Here is a 7,265-nt window from a genome sequence, read left to right on the forward strand (position 1 = left end):
TGCGCTTACCTTCAATCAAATATTAGATGTCAATATTTGGAGCTCCCTGCTGCTCCCCGAGCTCATGGGGGTGCTGTGATTTCATGGTTCGGGTCAGAGACGGACCGAGCGAGCTGCACAGACGGATAAAGAGCTCATCGGTGTGATATGAAATGTTGACACTGTCATATATGTTGCGAGAACAATCAAAACTGAAGGGAGTGAAGGCTGCAAAAGGTGGAGGAACGGATAAACGCATGTTGAAATCATTTCATATAAAAGAGTAAATAAAAACAAATCACATTTTTAAGAAAGACTATAAACACACCGAGGGAAAAATGCAGCATCCGTGTGAGGAGTAATAAGCTGTGGCCTGTCAGTCATCAGTGGACATCCTGCCTGCTTTTCTATATGTCACAGGATAATGAAATCCTCCCGGTAAATCTATCCTGACCTTTCCTTCCTCAGCTTTCATCCAAACCTGCTCTTCCTCCATCTCCAGCTTTGTATCCTTTTCCAGTTTGCAGCAGAGAACCTCCAGTCTTCTTGCTCGTGAATGGAGCGCTGAAACAGACGTGTTTCAGAACGTTTTCTCCTTTTCAACGTAGCAGCTTCTGAAACATATTAATTCTTCTGTGATCCAAACAAACACATGTTTTATTTATTTATTTATTATTAATGGTTTTGGGGCTAAAACATTACGAGAGAGCAACCTGAGCTCCTAACCTTCCCAGTAAAGTTGCCTTCACCTGAGCTGAGGACGGCCATGCTTTATCAATAGTAGATGAAAACTAGAAAAGTTGCATTATCTGTGATAATGCTAGTGTCAATGCTTTTTTCTGAAAGTAGTTGCAGAAGAGATTTGCTGAAAATGCAAAAGCTATTTTGTAAGATGCTAAATTTGCTAAGACTGGGAATTTCGCAAAAGAACTATGAAAGAGCGCTGAATTTTACCAAAATTTCTGAAATGTTGTCACTAAAATGGATTAAAAATCCCTAATATATGTCAATTTTGCAAAAAAATAAATAAATAAATAGTGTGTTGCTTAAATATGAGCTAAACTCCAAATTAGCCCAAAAAACTCCAGTAGATGCAAAATTAGCCAAAAAAAAAGAAAAGCTAGCTTGTTGCTTTAATACTTGCTAAACTCCAAAATAGCCCAAAATTTCTCAGTAAACCAAATTATATTATGTTAGCATGTTGCTCAAATATTGGGTAAACTCAATTAAAAAAAAATACTGTAAAAGATGAAAACATAGCCCATGAATATATTTAAAGGTTTTTTACTGATCTACAAAAGTGTTGTAATTTGAAGACTTTCTCATTTATTTCCTATGGGGCATATTTTGCTCAATATTTCAAATACTACAAAGTTTATAAATGCCAAAAATACAAACAGTAATGTCCTGAACAGGTTGAACGTTTTGAAACCATGATTGCTGAAATCACTGAAAGTGTGATTGAGTTTTTACGTGCTGAAAAACGTACGAAAAGGACAATCACTATGCATTCACGCTATAACAAAAAAGCAGAGTGTTTCCAAAGTAAAATATTTGCAACTTGAAAATTAAATTATGCTATTGGGAGTACACAATATATTTAATGCCCGCATAGGGGTGTAACCATTAATCGCTGAATTGATTTCTATTCCTACAATCTGACCAGATCAATCAGTCTGAGTCATCAATTTGACCTACAGCATACAATTGTTTCAAAATTAAAAAAAATCACATGTAATCAATCTTGGAAAATACTGTTTGGATTGAGGTACGGTAGGTTTATTTTACTATCACGTAAAATGTGTATGTGATGGCAGCAAAAACTGATCAATCCGTCATTACAGCCCAGTGAATTCAGCAAAGGAGATGTGACCATACAGTGTGGTAGAATGTTCTAATAATATTCTGTTTGGATTATTTGATGTGGAAAGACAACAGAAACTAAAATGTGAATGGATTTGCCATTAATTCTTGTTTACCTGTATGTTTTTACACATTTAATTTACACTTGATTATCTTAAAAGAAATACAAGGAATCTCCACTGTTCAGTTCCAGGTCTGCGAGTCCCACTGGTTGAATTTTAACTAAAGATGGATCCATTTTAGGTCAGTGAATCGGATCATTCAAAATGGACCAATATCAACTATGAATCAGATCAGCAACTACAAAAAATACTGCAAGTGTTCCACAATTACCTGCCTTAAATAATTTCTTGGAACAATTCTCACTTTTCATGCATCACAGCATCTTTGCTCAGAAGAACTGATTAAATGTGACATTTTAGTGTTTGGAAAAATAAGAGACCCCCAAAGCTGTGCGCACAGCTGCATAAATGCTACTTTTGGAACGCCCCTAAATTGCTCTAAATCTCACTTCCTGAAGCCTCTGAGTATCACAAACCTGTGGAGCAGCTTTGTTTGGAAGCCCCCACAAATGTTAAGGCAACCATAACATCGCTGGGATTGATACATATGCACTTTTTGGTATGAATTTGTAAATTAATAAAAATACAAAAGCAATTATTAGTTTTTTACTGTTTTTTACGTTTTGATGTGACATATTGGGTTCTGCACATTGGAAATCAAGCTATGAAATGGGAAGGATGCATGAATGAAGATAACTCTGCCAACATCAGCACCCCTGCTCCAAAAACGTTTTTTGGGTGGGACAGAGAGAAGAATGGATTTCTATTGGGTTTGCAACCAATAAAACAGCAAATCATACAGTTTTTGACAACAGGCTGAACAAATATAAATAAGTAAAATCAGATTTTTTTTATAACTCTGGAGTTAACAGGAAGTTAATTTCTGCACAAAATGTACATTTGAGGCTTTGTAATTTCTGAGTTAAATTTAGTAGCAGAGATAGACTTTAAAATGTGAAAAATAAATTTCCCATCAAACCCCAGCAAAATGGAAGTTTATTCTTCAAAGTGAATTCTACTATTTTGCATAGATCGAATTTGATTAATATAGATTGGTTAGAGTGATGGTCTTCGCCTAGCTCAGAGGTCTGCAACCTGTGGCTCCAGAGCCACATGTTGCTCTTTTATCTCTCCATAGTGGCTCTCTGACTGAAGAAAAATAAAATGGTAATTTTCAAAAATTTAGAGTTTAGCTTCTATTTTAGCAACAGGCTAACTTTTTTGATTAATTTAGTTTACTGAGGAATATAAGGCTAATTAAGAGTTCAGCTAGTAATTGAACGTTGAGCTAGTTTTTTTTTTTTTTGTGGCTAATCTGGCCTCTAATTAATTTGGCTAATACTTTAGCAATATGCTAACATTTTTGGCTATTTGTTATCCACTGGAATTTTTAGGCTAATTTAGAGTTTAGCAAATAATAATTCTCACTTTGAGAAATGCCAGTTTGTTTTAATATTTTTGCTTTTGTTGGTGCCAAGAAAATAGACAAAATTCATTTTTATTAAAAAAAACAAAAAAGGTCATGAATGCAAATCCAAATTTCTCAAAGACTAAAGTAAGACAATGCGGCTCCTACTATGTTTTGATTAGTAGAAAACAACCCCAAATGGCTCTTTTACTGTTAAAGGTTGCCGACCCCTGGCCTAGCTGAGCTCAGACTAATAAAGTTTAATTTATGTCAGTATTGTGGGCGTGGCTAGTGTGAATTTTACTTGCTAGGGTAAATTAGAAGATTTTCTTTGTCAAAACTTTAAAGTCCTGCTCCAATAATCTATTGATCTATTTTTTAAAGTGTTTCCAGTAGTCTTTTAACTATGCTTATGTTGTATAAAGTCTCAAACCTGATGTTTTCTAGTAAATAAAGTAGCAGTAGATTAGAAATTTACCCTAAAATGTTGCTGTGGAGCAAACACACCCCTCTTTGTTGCTGAAAGCTTCCAGCATATTTTCTATGTCACAAATACACCCTTTTCAAATGACCTTTTTTTGTCTGCTCTTGATTCACCACATTTTGAATAGATAAACTCCCAGAAAGGCAATGTTGAGCTTCACTTTCTTCAAAAATGTCCCCCATCATCAGATAAAGGTGCAAGAAAATGTTTAAAACACAGTTTTTATTGGAGTTGGTCTTTAAAAACAAACAGAAATACATTGTTTTTAACACCTGATACAAACAACAAAGTGACACAATCGTGAAGAATGGCAGGTCACACTGTTTGACACACATTTTGAGTTTTTATTGTTTCATTAAAAGTGAAACTTTATTTCATAGCAAATTTTAAAAACAAAAGTGCTAATATATGCAAAACTGATGCCTTCTTTCTTGCTTTTGGACTCAAAAACACCTTTTTTTTAAGTGTTTCCATGAAAATATTTGATAGAAAAATTAAAAGTGAAGCCAATTTTTAGTTTTGTTTTAATCCAAAAGCAGCGTCTTGTGAAACCTGCATTGTGAAATCTGGGATTTTTGTCTTTATTTGTGATGAAATCCGATGTTCTCCCTTCCTATGTTCTTTTTTTTTTCTTACGTCAAAAGGTTGTGTGATGGTTAACTCTTAATTTCAGGGTTAAATGAGCAGAATTAGATTTTAGTTGCAGGTCACATGACAGAGTCTGTGTAATGTCCTTGGAGCGATGGAGCTCTTTGTACACTTTTGGATGCTCAGCTCCTGCTTTGGATTAACAACGTGAGGGAAAATTTGGCTGAAATCCTGACATTTAGATGTCAAAACAAAAGATCAGCTCCTGCAGTGTTTGCCTAACCTGCTAAGTCCAGTTGGCTGCTTGTTTCCCTCCTGAGCCGGAGTGTCACTCCTCACACAGGATCAACTGGTGTCTCACTGTGTTGCATTTGAGTGTGCGGATTTGCTTCGGCGAGGATGGGCGCGGCAACAGGAAACACTCAGGATTGTGGCCTTTTTGGTTGCGCTGTTGCCAAGACAACAGCAATTAGAAAAGACTAGGTTACTGAGCAGAGAGTGGTTATGTTTCCATGGCAACCAAGGTCAGAGAGAAGACTCCCGAGTTTACCAGATTTTTTTTTCTATTTTTTTTGTCATTAATGAGACGTACAGAAACATATTTGTCATCGTTTTAAATGCAGGGAGTCGAAGGGCTTGTGGAGCGCAGAAACCGGCCTTCCTGTGACACTCCTGCAGCAACTTTGACCTCCTGCTTCCTCACTGCTCTTTATACGATAATACACTGAGGTTAACAGCTCCTGCATATTTTCCATAAGCAACCTGTTAGTCAGGGACAATATTGTGCTCTCCTATACGTGTCTGCTCCCGCTGCGTGCGCTTCCCATCATTAGTTGATTATCACAGCTTGTTGTCACACGCTGGCTTACACAAACAAACTTTAATGACACGATTTGGCCTCGTTAAGCCTTGATCTACGAGATCGCAGCCCTCCGTTCTCTGCCGTCCCTCGGCTTTCCTCGTCAGTCTGTCAGAAAGGCACACGTCCCTCTCATGCTCGCTGTGGTGTGTAACCGAAGGCAGAGGGAACACTTAATCCCCCAGCACCTGCTTTTTTAAACCGTCGTGACCTCTTTGCCCGGCTGCACGCGCCTGTTCTTTATAAATGCCCGTCAGTTCTTTGGGATCTATACTTGTCAAAATTTCTCCCTTAATCAAACTATTTCCAACATTTATTTATGTTTTTGATAAGTGTTAGACTTAAGCATGGGAGGAATTCTATTGTAGTATATGGAGAAAACTTCGAACCCTGTAAAATTAAATGGCAGACTAAAGAGATTACTTAAACAGATTATGCTAGTCTTGAAATCAGGCTAATGTGACCCTTAAAAACCCACTCCGATCATCTTTTGATCTATTTTCAAAGCTCCCAGTGATTTTTTTCATCCTGATTATGTTGTTTTTAGCCAAAACCTGAGTCATTTAATAGGACATAGTTTCTGCAGAGCAGCAGTAGTTACTAGAAATTTGCCTCTGAGTTGTGGGTGGAACTGTCTACAACCCCTCCCCCTTTCCCGTTGCTAAGAGCTCTCTGTTTTAACGCTCTCCAGCTACCTTACAGCCCCTCACATCCCAACCCTAACCTTACCAGTGCAAAAAAATTAGCGAGCATTATTGGAGCTTTCCAGCTCGCCAGCTTTCCAGTTTTGAACCAGATGCCAGCTTGAATGAGATAAACAATAGGTGCATCAGAATGCAGTTAAGCAAGGAGCTTGTGGCCCAACCAGTGTATTTTCTACATATTTTCTACGTCACAAATAAGATCTCTGTCTAACACGATTTTTTTGTCTGATCCTGATTCAAGATTTCAATAAAGAAATACTCAGAAATGCAATTTTAATCTTAATTTTTTTTATGAAAGTCCTAAATCACCAGCAAAATTCTATGATTTACCTATTCCATCAGGGGTCGCCACAGCAAAATAGCTGTCATTGATCCATACTCTTGGCTTGGCAGAGATTTTACCTCCGGATGTCCTTCATGACACAATCCTGTCTGGGCTGTGGACCGACAAAGGGAGACCCAGACTCTGGCAACGTTGGGCAGTAATTAGTGAGTGGTAAATTTGGACAATGCATACACAGATTATTTGCTGCGAGGTACTAAATGAAATTTATGTTCGTTATAAAAAAATAAAAAAAAAAAAGAAAAGGCAGCGACTGCATCACTCAGAGGCAATTTTGAGGCCACTGCACCCCTGCTTGGCAAGAGTGGCTTCTGTAGAAATGTTGACTAAGACCAACTTGAACCAATCACTACTCACGACGTCTGGCTTCAACATGGCAGTGTCCATGTCATTAAAAAATGGCAACTTATTTGAATAAAATTTGTTGAAACCAAAAGTAATTCATTTTCTACAGGTGATGTCAAAAATTTGATTTTTTTTATCAGAGTGCAGCAGATGTTTTGTATCTTTTGTGAGTCTGCTGTATAGAGTGTCATCACATCTGCAGTCTCCTGTTGAGGAAGCAGCATCAGAGCAAATGCCATAAAGAGGCTGAACAAACTGGTAAAGAAGGCTGGCTCTATTTGGGGCTGGAGCCTTTAGAGCTGATCGTTCAAAGACAGATGCTTTGTAAGATAAAAACCATGATGGAAAACCTTGAGCATCCTCTGCATAACATAGTAACTGAGCAACAGAGTGTCTTCAGTCAAAGGCTTCTTCAGATCTACTGAAACACTGCAGAAGATCCTTCCTGCATATAACAATAAATGACTACCAAAAGAATCTTAGAAACTAATGTAACCACGAGGGGGCCCAAGCCAGAGTCTCATTGTGCCGGTCCCAAGCCTGGATAAATACAGAGGGTTGTGTCAGGAAGGGTATCCGATGTAAAATCTTTGCCAAATCAAATATGCGAATCAGACCTACGAAATCCAT

This window comes from Oryzias melastigma, linkage group LG6 (assembly GCF_002922805.2).
Source record: "Oryzias melastigma strain HK-1 linkage group LG6, ASM292280v2, whole genome shotgun sequence".
Lineage (NCBI taxonomy): Eukaryota > Metazoa > Chordata > Actinopteri > Beloniformes > Adrianichthyidae > Oryzias > Oryzias melastigma.